The sequence below is a fragment of the Cylas formicarius genome, unplaced genomic scaffold (assembly GCF_029955315.1).
Source record: "Cylas formicarius isolate icCylForm1 unplaced genomic scaffold, icCylForm1.1 PGA_scaffold_10__41_contigs__length_53128322, whole genome shotgun sequence".
Lineage (NCBI taxonomy): Eukaryota > Metazoa > Arthropoda > Insecta > Coleoptera > Brentidae > Cylas > Cylas formicarius.
Window position 1 is genome coordinate 35835624 of NW_026844214.1, and position 15617 is coordinate 35851240.

General features: G+C 36.4%; 1 protein-coding gene across 2 annotated transcripts in view; it reads right to left on the reverse strand.

The window, feature by feature from the left end:
- The window catches only part of LOC132705608 (nephrin-like), a 635291-nt gene that overhangs the window by 434375 nt on the left and 185299 nt on the right, over positions 1-15617 (reverse strand). The gene's annotated exons all lie outside the window — the stretch shown is intronic.

Here is a 15617-nt window from a genome sequence, read left to right on the forward strand (position 1 = left end):
TGAAGTTTCTCATTAATTATACATTCATAATTTTATCTTAGTTTTTCAAACGAAGCAAACTCAGCCAGATTTCTATCCAGTAATGTAAACAAAGTTCGATGAGGTTGTCGTCTTTCATATACATGTTCAAATACATTTCCGATCTGCCGACACCGTTTCTTTCTTTTTTATAATAAGGTTTTACTATATATCGTTTTTCTTCATTGGTAACGTCCATTTTTAACGACATAGTAATGCACTAGATATTGAAATGTCATAGACAGATTTGAAAATTCATAGCTTAATATGATATAAAAGTTTTTGTTCAATATTTCGCATTTAAGGAAACACAAATACAACTTACGAATCATCAATAAAAAGGTATTAATACGAACTATTCAATGGTGCAAAAGTCCAGTATGGTAACCATTAGAAAAAATAAAGTTGATGGTTCGAAAAAAACAAAACTTCTTAAGGGATTTTTAATATCGCCATGAGATGAAGCCTAAAAAGTTACAGTGAAAATGTATTTATAGATTTTTTCCAAGTTTTACAATAAAGACAAAAAAATAAAAACGAAAACCGGAAGTTTCAAATTTTGCTCCATATTTCCGGAAGCAACAAAATAATTTCAATTTCTTAAGCGAACATTATTGAACTCACCGATGCGTACCTAATTTAAGTCACCCTGTATCTCTTACCATTACCGAGTTCCTAATAGTGAGAGTCGAATTTAAGACACCCGGTATCATTACTTCCCACAAAATTACCCAGTTGCTGATATTACTAGGATTGGATTATCATTTGGCGTTTTTAGAAAATTGTTATCACTAAGTTTTTCATCAATAATTAGGTTTAGTCAGCTAACCAAAAATATCAAATTGTCGAGATATAAACAATTTTATTACTCATTGAATCATTTAATTAGTAAAATCTGTATTTGAATAAACAGTATTATTCTTCGCTCCTAACTCATCCGCCCTCAGTAAGATATTTTTAATGCCAGTAGGCACTTAATAAATTTAAACTGTTTATAATATATATTGAGATGCTGAGGTGGTTATTAAGCCCTTTTTTGACTATTTAATGACATAAAAAACTCAAATCGCGATACGTCAGGAAGCGCCACTCATAGGACAATTGATAAAAAATGACCTTTTTAATCACTACAAGTTTATTGAAATGCTTTAAACCTTTTCTAAATGTTTGATATTTATTAAAGAAAATGTGTGAAAACCCCCTACAACTTTACTGCACAGACATATTGAGCCCCCTGGTGGCCATTTTCCAAACTCGAAAATAATTTCCAGCATTTTCTCTTGGTCGGTATATGGAAATGCAAAAATACAAAAAAGGGACACAATAAAATGATTAAAAAAAAACCAAAAGCGCAAATTAAAAAATAAAAAACACAATAATTATTTTCATAAAATAAAAGTGTAAATAAATTAAATTAGCGGAGACATAACAATGAATTAGCCATAACTAACAATAATTATAATTCCAATTTTCATTTCTAAATGCCAATCTAAAAACTAAATTTTGTATTATGTTGTATTATGATGGTTCTGTAGATTCATCCAGGTTTTGTAAAACCCTAAAATAAAAAGTCGCGTCTTAAAAGTGCTCTCTGGCTGAGAATAAGGCTGAAATAAGATCTAGACTACAAACACTCTTCTAAAATCTTTTGATGGAAAGTCTTTTAATTAAACTCAAATCCTCAATTAATTAACTTCATAAATCTTAGCGGAAGGTATAAAAATATGTGTCCTAAATTAGTTAGAATATCCAGTTTGGCCATCTAATTACTTTGTTTTCCGCTGTCTAATAGGCGCTCAATAATTGGCAACACTCCCCGTTACAAGATCAGATTCGAAATTGGAGAAATGAAGTAAATATAAATTCCATTTGGTCGAAGGAAGGAAGAAGCTCTTATTACTTCAACGACGGTCTCTAATTGCAGCAATTCTAGTTTCTGACCTAATGGAGACAAAAGAGAATGGTTTAATTAATCTGGAAGCTTTTTCAAGCCTTATCTGTGAATCGGCAGTTTTGTTCTATGGCACAAGAATTGTTTTATCGATTATATGAAACAGTTCCCTTATAATTTAATTTGTTACAATTTCACTCTACAGACGGAGTAATTGAAATGAACTTGGAACAGTTTACGATGAGAGTTGTTTATGTAAGAAAAAGACAAGAAGAAAACAAATATAAAATTAATATAAGTACTTCTTAATCACAACGCTACCAGACGCCTTTTTTCTCTTTGACCCTTTGTCAATATTGGTTCGATTTGGCTGTCTTTTTAACTTAACATCCATAAAATAAGCTGGCTGGCGTTTAATTCTCGGTAAAGAGATAAACTAAAAGTAATATGACAATGGAAATTTGGGGCACGAGTAGATGATATATTTGATTTATGTAGTTTCTTATTGTGTAAGTTCAATTGAAAATGCACAATGAATTTCATAAATAAGAAGCAATTGTCCACTTTTTTTATATTTCAAGCGCGTATGTAGGAAAATGAAAGTCAGATTAGTCAAGATTTATTAAATATCATGTAATAAGTGATTCAATAAGGGTTTCCACATTAAAATATACAAACATTTTTTTTGCCATTTTTGATTAGTGTATTACAATTAAATATGAAAGATGATGTCATTCAAATGACCCCCGCGACTCATGTGGCATGACGTAATTCGTTTATTGAAATTTTCTATCACTTTTTGACACAATTCAGCTTCTATGCCGGCTATTTCGCGTCTAATCTCCTGTTTCAGCTCTGGAATAGTGTTTGGTTTATTTCTATACCCTCTGCTTTTTAGATTCCTCAAAAAAAAAAATCTAGGGGAGTAAGATCATACGATCGCGGCGGCCAATTGATATCGCCGTTACGTGAAATAATCCCACCAGGAAACTTGCCCCGCAGCAATTGCATCGTTTGTCTGGATGTGTGACAAGTGGGTCCATCCTGTTGAAACCACAAATCTTCAATGTCCATACCTTCCAACTGCACGCAGAAAAAATCAGATATCATGTTTCGATAGCGAACACCATTACCGTAACCCCGTTCTCCGCATTATCCTCGAAAAAAAGGGCCAATTATTCCTCCGCACCAAAATGCACACAAAACAGTCACTTTTTGAGGTTGCATTGCTTTTTGAACAATCTCTCTTGGATTTTCTAATCCCCAAATACGCGTTGCGTTGCATTGCGTTTGTTTACAAAGCCACCAACGTGAAAATGTGCCTCATCGCTAAAGATGATTTTCGTTGAAAAATCTACCCTTTGTTCTCGTATCCATTCTGCAAACACGCGGCACTGTTGATGATCTCGAGGTTTCAACTCCTGAGTTATTTGAACTTTATATGGGTGTAGATGCAAGTCTTTTGTTAAAATTCTCTGTGTGGTTGAATACGTAAGGCCCACTTGCTGCGATCGATGACGAATCGATGTGTTTGGATCTTCGGCTACACTTTCGCGAACAATGGCAATATTTTGATCTGACCGACCTGCACGAGCACGTGGAGGGACTTTGAGGTTAGTTACAGATCCAGTTTGCTCAAATTTTAGAACCACATTCCAAATTGTCCTCTCAGAAGGTCGATTTTGCGCGCCGAAAAATTCACGTAGAGCCCTAAATGCATTTTTTCTTGATCGACCATTTTCACAATAGGCTTGCACAATTTTTACACATTGTTCAGTCGTATATTGCTCCATGACTAATTTTGTTTATGTTTTGAGGTTATAAATCTCATATGATAATAAACAAATACAGTGGCGTTTCAAAAATATTTCAGATTGTAATGTGGAAACTCTTATTGAATAACCCGTTATTATTAATAACCCAAGCCGAAAATCAATAAATAATTAATTTGCAAAGTCATTTGCAATAATACCAGTCTTCCTTTTAAAGTGAACTATTTAAAAACATTCACTTTTATTTTTGGATTGACTGAGTATCAAATTAAAAGAAGCCAAGAAAGGCGCATCGTGATTGAAAAATTTGAGTGACGGATTTGGACTAAAATCCAATAAGCCGTGGAGCGCAGTTGTAAGTGAAATCAATATAGCTGAAGTTCTAGAAGACGAAACTAGAGGAAGAGAAAAAATAATACTAGAAATCACGAAATACTGACGCTGTAACTAGATCCTGCTGATTTGGAACCGTTCAATGCATCTTATTCAGAATATTAAGCGAGAAATTTTGTAGCCCAAATAAAACGTCGGCTGGGTAAAATAGTATATCATTTTCATATTGCATAGGTTTCCTTAAAGATACTATTGAATTTGTGTTTTGGAAAAGAAACCTGAGTATAATATCTTTGTATTAAACTACTAACCATACATACATTTTTTCTACTCCCTACTCTAAAGATCCAGTTATGCACTAAGCAGCCGCGTGCAGAAATATTAATTTATGTGATGGTCAACAAGCAAGAAATAAAGTTTCACTTTTTTTGACGTTTCTTGCCTTAAATAATGAAGTTTTATTTTAAGCTGAATTATACTTTTTTCTACTCCCGTCTGTAAAATGCCTAATTACGGATCCGAGCCACTTCGGACATTTTACCGCACGGGTTTGGGACCAATCGGATGTTTTCGGAGATATTTCCCAGGCTTTGAATTTTGACGTTTGTCAATTCTAACGGTCATGTCAGTGAATGCATTCTTGTTGTTTTGCGAAAATGTAGAAAAACTAACGGTCGTAGAAAAAGTATAGTATGCAACACGTTCGGTAAAATAAACTCGTGAACCAAATGCCGTTTACCGCACGGTATGAGTACTTGCTTTGCAGTAATAACTTTGATCGTAGCCTCAATTAACATAAGATATTGTAACCGTTTAAAAATAAGGTTTAGTTTGATTAACTTTAATTTTGGATATATTGTACAAGATTTATTGGAATTGTTGTATAAAATTTCATTCACCAAACTATAGCTTAGTGAAGAAGAGTAATTTAAAAAAGCACAACTTGGTTACTTTTAGTACATATGGGAAACGTGTACTATATGGAAATAATTTTAAAAAGCAACCATGCATTTCAAAAGTAGTACCTTTTGAATCTCAAATATTTTGGAAACACATCCTGAACTGCCTAGTTTAACAGTTTGGAGACTTTTAAGAACAATATACAATGTAGGATTTGGGGAGAAGGATTTATTTAAAAGCTAATATTGACAACGCAAAAGTTTTCGGAAAATTAATTTTGTAAAATAAAACCTTTGTCGAAGTGGATAAAACCCTTTCTTATTTCTGCGAATTTGGGCGCAACGTCGCAGCCTTTTTCTTCTTGTTCGTTTTGATATTGCTCAAACTGTTAAACAATATTTCACCAGGCATTTTAAATGACAGTTCTCCGAGGCATAGAAAAAGCAACTTAATACTCGATATTGAAAATTTTATGTCTGTGGGGATAAGAATTCCATTTCGTAGCTCATTGAAAGCATAATTTCGGTTTATGTTTGGCAGGAGATCCGCGTTCAATTTTCCTACCAAATATTGGAGAAAATTCCATTTTCGGTTGTTTATGTCTCTGAGTTATTGCACCGTTTCTGCAAAACAAATTGGTAAATTTAATCTTCCAACATTTGCCCTTGACGCCTACTAAAATTCATCAGGGTTTGGTAATTTCGCAAAATGAATTTCGCCTGTCTTTTTATGGATCAAACTTGATTCACTTCGTTGATATTAGTTAAACTAAATTTGATTCAAATTTATGAAAATACTTTTGCAGCATTTAGGAAAGAATTTCTACTCTTTGTTCAATTTACTGATTCTTATCTCTAATAGTTGAGTTTTTAGGGTCTATTTTTATTTAATTTATCCAGAGCAAGGGAATATAATTAGGAATAAAATAATCTAACAACAGCGGTTTTTAGATTCAGCAGGACTATTCTAAGAACGATCAGTACTTTATTTGCTTCGAATGCAAATGGTAACTTCTGAATTTCTAAGTAAAAGAAGTTAGAGTAGCTGTAAAATAGAAATTAATTATAATTTGAAGCGAGAACGTTTGTTTTCATTCTTGTGGATACGTACTGACGTGCTTAGTTTGAATAAGAAGGAGTTATTTCCAGAAACGGCATTTAACAAAAATTATTTCAAAAATGAAATACAGTATATCCGAGAAAAGTGGTTTTGTTTTAAATTGATATCTGTTAGAATGGACATGTTTTGCCTTGTAGTTTTATTACGTGTCGATTTCTGCAAGACGGAACCGATTACTTGGCCATTGAAATAAAATCACCTACTCTAGATGGATGATCAGGTCACCAACATGTGGCTGCCGAGTTCTCATTAGTTACCCTCCCAGATCATTTTGTGCTATTTTGCGAGAGACATTTAATCAAGGTATCTTTAAGTACTCACCAGCAATACTCAAACGTTAATTTCGAGAACTTATAACCTTCCATTAAACCTGCTGTAATCTGGGCTCTTTTGTCTTTCGCCCCTTGCTTAACGCACTTTTTTTATCTCATTACGAACCAATTTAACCAATCTTGAAAACTCGGTAGTTAACAACCTGTATTTAATTTCTTTTTCTTATTTTTGCCTTCAAACATCTCTTAATCCAGTAATTGGGTTAAGTCCCGATTTAAAAAAAAAGAAGTCAAGTTTAAATTCAGAACGTGAACGTTAATTATAACTCCTGTTCGGCCAGAAGGAAGTAATCTATTTTTTGTCGCAAGGCTGAGCTTGAAGTCTTTCTCGTTTTATTGAGACTGTCGTTCAATAAATAAGTTGTATCGATGGACGAAAAATTCGGCTCAAAGGTATACCCGTTTTTAAAGTTAACTTTGCGATATGCGTGGCGATATGAATGGCAAGTTTGTGGAAATGATTCTAAAAATTTGTTCGTTCCTCGTGAGGTCTATCGAAGTAAAATATCTTCAGCTAAAAGGCATTTTCAATATTTTAAATAAATAAATAAATATCTTTCCTGTAGCACGACATTCACAGCGTCGACTGTTGATTTACCTTTGGTAAATCCGAACTGCAGCTTGGCTAGTCCCCTTTTTCTCGTTATTTCTGTATTTAACCTTTCCTTTAGCAAGTGTTCCAGGACCTTCCCCATACCGTCCACCAAACAAATCGGGCGATACGATTTAACTTCCATTTGTTTGTGAAGCTTTTCTATAAGAACTAACCTTGCCTTTTTCCAAATTTTTGGGAATTCTCCTCTATAGAGCTGGCGGTTCATAACATTTTTGATAATTTCTGGTGGAATCCTGTCCGGGCCAGGCGCCCTTCTCGACCTAAGTCTATTAGTTGCCTCTTCTAATTCCTCCATTGAAAATGGTGGTATTTCTTTTGGATTCACCACTATCAGGTCCCAGGTTACTTTTGGTCGAGAAGGAAATAATTTCCGAGCTTCCTGTAACATACATTCTTCTGTGATCTGGAGAGATGGTCTTAAGCATAATGCTTTGGTAGCTATTTTATAACCCATGCCCCGACTTGGCATTAAAGTCTCCACATATAAGACATTGATTCCTTTGGTTACGGATACTTAGTTTCAAGTGGTGTAGGAAACGAAGATAAGTTTCTTTGCCCTCATTTGGGGATATATAACAACTATATATAACTATGTCCAAGTAGTTTATCCAGACAAAGCCGATGCCTTTGCCGCTGTATTGGGAATGTCCAGAGTTATTTATCACTTGTATCGCCGAGTCTAAGTTATCATCTGTCTGCCATTTGTTTCTCGTAGCAATTTTTTATTTGGCTCACTTAACACGGCCACGTCTATTTTCTTCATTCTTATAGCTTGCCGTAACATGTCATGTGCAGCGTATCGTCTACCTAAGTTTACTTGGAGAATTTTTACCATTTTTCACGATTGGATACTACACGCTTTGTAATACAGCCCTCCTATAGACTGGGCACCTCATGCTGAGAGGTTTATGACCAGACACCTGGCATATTGCACAATGCAAGCTCTTCACACAGTCCTTTCGTTGATGGGTTTCTTCTCCACAGTTAATGCACAGCTTAGATCTGTTCGGTCCAGGGCATTCTTTAGCTATATGTCCTACGTTCAAACATTGGAAGCACGAGGTGATATTGACTCTTTTTCTTATTGGACAACTCGCCAGTCCGATTCTGATTCTCCCCTCCTCCGTAAGTTTATGTGCAATTTCTTTGGAGACAAAAACTGTCGCAGCTTGTGTTTCTCTGAAAGACGGTCTAAGAGAGCTAACTCTAACCTCTCCCGTAAGATTATTTGTTGTCATAAATGTTTTAATTTCGTTTACTATTTCGTCCGTGGTAGTGATTGCATCGAGGTTTTTTATATGCAGTATAGCTCTTGATTCACTTCCGGTTATGGTTTTTATCAGTGCATCACCATTGACGCCTTTAAGAGCCTCAGCCATATGTGCTGCTGTGATATATTGATTTTCTATTGCCAATATTAGGTTACCATCTTTAGACTTTCTTACTCCGCTAACTAGGTTGCTTAGTTGTCGTTTATTCACTTCCATCTTCACAGCTGTAAGCAGTTCCGAATAGGATCTGTCCCCTTTTTCTACCACGACAGCCTCAGATGGAATTTTTGACTGTGGTCGCGAATTTTTTCCTGCATATTGCTCTTGTCTGCTTGTATCAGCGGGGATGATTAGTTCTACGGTAATTGCGCTGTTTTTTTAGTGCACATTCCACAATCTTTCAGCATCTTTCATGGTCCCACCTTTTCTGGAAAGTACAAGCCAATTTGGTTCTTCCTTTCTTAATAGCTATGTCTTTAACCTTTTTAATTGCCGTATATAGCTCCTGAGATGCCTTCTCTTCTTCTTTCTGTAAATCAGTGCCCACCAAAAATGTGAACCTTTTCAGATCTTGCCCGTCTTCAGTCTCATTTTCGTCATCGAGTAATTTGCTGCTGGTTTCCACGTAAATAACGTTCTCTGGCTCTGGTTTACTTCTTTCAACCAGGTCCTTAATTTGAATCACCCGTTCGGTTAATCTTCGAATTAGAGCAGAGTTGTCTGCCTCCTTTGGGTCCATAAAAACTATGAGATCCGTTTCATTGATTACATTATGCAGGGTATCGTTTTTTACAACTGTATGTGTAAACGCATCGTGCTCCCATTCTCTGCCAATTAAATTATTTAGCCCATTGCTATCCAAGTCACTTTTAATGATACTCTGGACATCCATATTTGTTAATTTAGCTTTGGCCTGATTTTCAGTTTGTGTTCCGTCAGCTTGCATTACAATTTCTTCTGTTTGAGTGCCTATTTCTGTGCTATTTGTTCTTGGAGACGCATCCATTATCTTGTTGTCCCTAAGGCTCTCCAGCGTTTAATGTACTTCTTGTCCAAGCAATTGTTCGGTTAACCTTTGAATTTTTATTGCTGTCTCCCTAATTTCTTTTTTCGTGTTTGAGCTTTCTCGTGATGTTCTAATCAGAAAATTTGCTTGAAGACCTAATGCCTGTATAGCTTTTAGAATCTTTGTCGCACAAACTTCTTTAGCTGTTGCTTGTTGTAAAGGTTTGGGTGGAGTCTCAGTGCGCTTTCGCTTTGCGTCTTGCGAGGGGGGCACAGACTCTGAAACGGCAGGATTAATTCTCAGTTCTGGACTTGACTTAGCTCTTATACCCGGGGGCGTCCTAGCTAAAGAACTCCGTCTTTCGAAGGGGTCAAGGTATTCGCTAGTATCGCGTCTTTCCGTATTGACGATAGTATTCTTCTCAGCAATTTTCTCTTCTGCGCCTCTCAATGGTGATGGAAAATTGTCCCCTCCAGAATCCGTGGGACAGCCCTCCGAAGAGGAGTGGGATTCCCCGGCTCTGCCGGTACCCACCTGAGGTAATAACCATTTCGTTTTATCTTCCATGATTCAATTTTGTGTTTAGTTTGTTTGAGTGTCTCTCCCATATTGCCTTCTCTACGGCATTGAGCTCTGCCTACCCATCTGCAGCCGACCGCTCCGGTCAGACGCTGCAGTGTTTGCTGGTTTTGGCTCGCCCCGACTATTTTATTTCGCCGGTACCACCCATATCTGGGAAGCAATCCTATCCACCACCTGGGGAGGCGCCCGGTATGGGACCAGCAACCCTCTCGGGATATATATATATATATATATATATATATATATATATATATATATATATATATATATATATATATATATATATATATATATATATATATATATATATATTCTCTGCACAACATTCTGTGGTGTCAAAGGGTTGCCACTTTGTTTCTTGACTTTTCCCAGCTCTTCACACCACCTAGGACAAACAAGGAATGTGTGTTCAGCGCTGTCTTCTTTCTCACCGCAGCACAGGCAGGTTGGTGCGTCCCTAATCTTAAAGCAAGAGAAGTAAGCCATGTAGCAACCATGTCCTGAGAGGAGCTGGGTGAGATAGTAGTTAAGAGTTCCATGTTTTCTGTTACACCAAGGTATTATATTAGGGATTAGTCTTTGGGTCCATTGAGCACTGCTGGTCGACTCCGACCACCGTCTTTGTTCAAGAGATGTTACTCTCGCGGTTATCTTGAACGCCCTATCTTTCCCGTACTTTTTCTCCCTTTCTTTCACCTGCAGATCTATTAGGATTATGTTTACCAATACCAGCACCGTACTAGTTGACACCGTTCTGAAAGCACTACATATTCGAATAGCCATTTTCCTTTGGATCTTTAGCATCATATTTGTGTACTTCCTGTCTTTTAGAACATTAGCCCAAGAAGGTGCCGCATAAAGTAGGATGGAATGAGTCACTGAACTCAATAATCTTCTCTTCGTAGATGTTGGTCCTTGTAGTTTTGGCATTAATCTACCTAAGGCAGTAGCCGAGGTTTCTGCTTTTTGACATGCGTTGACGATGTGCCGTTTCATTGTAGTTCCTTGATCAATATTCACGCCTAGGTATTTAGTGTCGGATTTTGTGGCAATATGGGTATCCATGATCTCAATTGTGATTTTTTTCACAGTTTTGCTATCAATCATTAGCACTGCTTCTGTCTTTTCAGGCGCAAGTTCTAAATTCATCTTCTTTAAACATTCCATTACACGGTGAATGGCGATATTAGCCAATGTCACCAGCGTTTCCTGACTTTTATTAGTTGCTACTATAGGGAGGTCGTCTGCGTACCCAACTATTTTCACGTGTTGTGGCATTTCGAGTCTGAGTACTCGGTCGTAATATATGTTCCAAAGAGTCGGCTCCAGTACAGATCCTTGTGGGAACCCACAGGTCACCTCCATGATATGGCTTTTGCCCACCATCAGCTCCCGATCCTTAAAGTAGATTGTTATTATGCGTATCAGGTAAAGTGCTACATTTTGGTATTTAAGAGTGTATATATATATATATATATATATATATATATATATATATATATATATATATATATATATATATATATATATATATATATATATATATATATATATATATATATATATATATATATATATATATATATATATATATATATATATACACTCTTAACATACGAAAGAAAAGGAATTTTAAGGAAAAGGAAAAGGTATTTTTAAATAACAATTGAGTCAGATGCATGTGGATGCAATCGGTTTGTTTCAACTTTGATAAACGCATGCCGAAATCTTGTAGCCATATTAATATTAGGGATTTTGACATTCTAGGTCTTTCTGAAATGTGGTTAAATCCGAACTTTTCTCTCTTCGACGGGTACTCTTTTCGGAGCTATTGCATAGTTAAATCCTTTATTCAGTACGCTGACTTCTGTATCGGAAAAATGGTATGCTCCAACGTCGAAGCAAGTCTTTCCACCATAGGCGAACAAGATGCGGAGTTAATTAGGCAAGATGTCTCCAGAGTCTTAAGACAGTCAAAACCACCGCAACCAAACTTAAGCAGAGAAGAAATGCAAGCCTTAAGGAATCTAAACAACAACGAAAACATTCAAATAATGCCAGCAGACAAAGGAAATGCCACTGTCGTCATGAATACGTCGGATTATAATGCAAAATTGGAGGATATTTTAAACGACCCAATATACAAACTAGTCACCAGAGATCCCACGACATATTTGGAAAAAACAACTTAATAAGGCAAGATGCCTTAGTTTGCCAGAGTTTTAAGAGAGTCAAAACCACCACAACCAAACTTAAGCAGAGAAGAAATGCAAGCCCTGAAGACCCTAAACCTAAACGAAAATATCATAATAATGCCAGCAGACAAAGGAAATGCCACTGTCGCCATGAATACATCGGATTATAGTGCAAAATTGGAGGAAATCTTGAATATACAAACCGGTCACTAGAGATCCCACGACATATTTGGAAAAAACAACTAAGTTCAAAATTCTCGATTCATCAATAAACGAGGATACAAAGAAGAAACTTATTCCGAGGGAAAAATCGAGTCGTTGCCCAAACTTCTACGGGCTCCCAAAGATCCATAAGGACGGAGTTCCCCTGCGTCCAATCATAAGCGCCTTTAACTCACCATTATGCAAGCTGGAAAAACATCTGGCCAGTGCACTTCAGCCTAGAGTGGAAAAGGCAGATTCCTATGTTAAAAACTCAGAACATTTCACTCAGATTTTTGGTTCTCTCAGGATGGACAAGGACGACATTATGGCAAGTTTCGATGTCAAATCCCTCTACCCGAGTATTCCAGTAGAAGAGGCACTCCTGCCTATAAAAGATAACGAAGATCTTCCGCCATATATAAAGGATCTGTCAAGACACTGCCTGAAATGCTTACTTTACGTACAACGGGAAAATATATCTACAAGTGAATGGAGCAGCAATGGGATCATCCCTCTCACCTGTGATTGCTAACCTCTTCATAATTTACTTCAAAAAGAAAGCAATAGGGACGGCAAATCTGAGGCCAAAACTATGGACAAGATATGTTGATGACGTATTTGTTGTATGGTCTTTGGCAAAGACGAGCTGTTGAAATTCCTAGACCATCTGAATTCCATTCATCCAAGGATTCAATTCACAATAGAACTTGAAGAGGTTAACAGTCTGCCCTTTCTAGATGCACACATCGCAAGGACCGAAGATGGACACTTGGAACATACTGTCTATAGAAAACCAACACACACTAATAGATATCTGAACGCTAAATCTCATCACCACCCATCACAGATACAGGCAGTGGCAAATACATTAATTGCTCGGTCCGTCAGGCTTACGAACGAGAAGAACAGAGATGATGAACTGAAGAAAATTAGTACCTGTCTTCGGCAAAACGAATACCAAAGGCGCACCATCAGCAGAGCAATAAGCAAACAACAGCAGCCGCAACCGAGAGTGCAGGACGAAACCCAAGAGAAATCGATCGCCGAGATATCTATGGCATACAAGCATGATCATACCAGTAGAGCAATATTAAGAAACCTAAAACAAAAAATTACTTTGGAGAACCAAGGAGTATATAGTGTGGCTTGCGGATAGTGCAGCTTGACATACGTGGGAGAGACCAATAGGAGGATTTCAGCCAGGCTCGAGGAACATCGATTAACCATAAGAAAGAAACAAACAACATCGGCTTTATTCCAGCACCAAAACCAGACAGGCCACAAGACTGATTTCGGTAATTGTAAACAAATTGCTAACATTTCTGATTTTAGGACCAGGATTATACGAGAGGCCATCGAGATAGAAAAGCCCGAACACCCAAATACGAGAGACGACGCTCTGCATTTATTCAATACGTGGAAAACGATAATCAAACGGCAGCGCGATACGCAGCAACCAACGGGGACATCGCAACTACGATCGGGCGAAATAAACAACGCGACAATTCGGTGGCGGAGTAGTCTCCCCTCCCGCAGAAGCAGCACCGTTACCACCTTCGGCGCAGATTATAAATACCGCACGCATCGCCGATAACCTCCCAGTTTTCGAAGTGTTTTCGGAGCGCGAGGTAAATGTCTAATGTGACCTCTTCCTGCCAAACTGATTTCATCCATTAGGTTTGTAAAAAATTCTTTTGGAATGATATCAAATTCTTCCGTAAGTGCAATTCGCAGATCATAAAGTCTGTCTATGGGGGTTCCGTGATGATGTGGGCAAGGCACGTCTGTACAGGTTTAATATTTATTGAAAACAGCTAACCAAAACATTGTTGTTCCGTACTCTCCTTTGATAGGATACAGATTCGTAAATGCAAGAGAATGCACGACAGTATGAGTAGTTTACAAATATTTGGAAATGGATAATCTTAATCCAATTGCGAATTGCACTTCAGAAAGAATTCGATGATATTTTGCAAGAATTTGTAGAAAAACTTATTGATAAAGTCAGTTTGGTACGACGCCACACTAGATATTAACTTTAGCCTTAAAGTGTTTTTATTTTTAAATCTTCTACTTTTCTAATCAGGCTTGTGTTGAAATATTGTATCTTCAATAAAAACGGAAATAATGACGTGATTAAAAAACAAATCGTTTAGAAAAAATCATACTCCAATGTGGTTCCAGTTGACAATAAGTGTCACGGTTGATACATTCTACATGGTGTTCCAAATCTGAATAAAAATGTATAACATTGTTTCTGAGAAATCAATCTACAATTTTTTTAAAATAATAAAAATATATCCACATTACGAGAAAGTCAACTTTGAAATGGAGTCCAGTTTTTACTAGTTGCACTTTTTTAACGGCGAACTTATAAAATCTTCACAAAAGTTTTTTTATTCTTATTTGTCGCAGTTAATCGGATAATCCTAGTTCGGTTGTATATTCGCACCTTATCGACTGAAACAAAAAAAAGTATTTTTAAGCAAACGGAGAATTAAATCGATTAATCTTAAATCTTGAATCGATAGTAATATGGAAAACTTAGATACAGAGGTAAATAATATATAGAGTGCGTCCTTGCAAAACTCCCTGTATAAAACAATTCCTTACGTGCTTAACTGAACTCTTAGTAATATATTTGACTTTTTAAAGCCTCGTTTTTTTATTTTGAGAGTAGTAGAGAGCTGTAGTAGACAATGCGAAAACATGCTTGTCAAACATTTTTCTATTTTTTACCAATAGATTGGCAACATGACTTTAAAAATCAAAAATAACTGCTGTTACGCTTTTCCGGAATATTTTATAATTGAACATAATTTTTAAGATTATCCCATTTCTCGAAATTGTAAGTAGGATAGATATTGTACTGAGTCACACTTATGTGCCAACCTGTACGTACGGAAAAACAATATCATCCGTTTTTTTCAAAGCTCTCAGACTACTCATTTATCTCGACCTCTATTATTGTATTCCGAGAGTATAAGAAAACCCCAAACACGTAAAACGTAGCTACCTTCCCGTAGCTTCAGTCGATAAACAAGCATAGAAAATTACCCCTCGTTTCGTACACGTGTGTTACCATAAATAATAAGCTAACACGTAATATGACTTTTGTTTCCAAAAATATTGCTTTTCTGGGTGTCAAAAAAGCATTTAAATATTGGCATTAAAAATCTTGAAATATACGAAAGGAAAACAAAATTTTACTTTGATCTGCTTCTCCAACGACTGAAACAGTGGGTTGTGATCATTCTCGACATATTTGATTGATGAAACTAAAAGAACGTAAAATTTACACTCTTTGTTGGTCTTAATTATAAAATATTAACACATCGCAACCCGAAACTCTTTCACAAATATGACAACAATTTAATT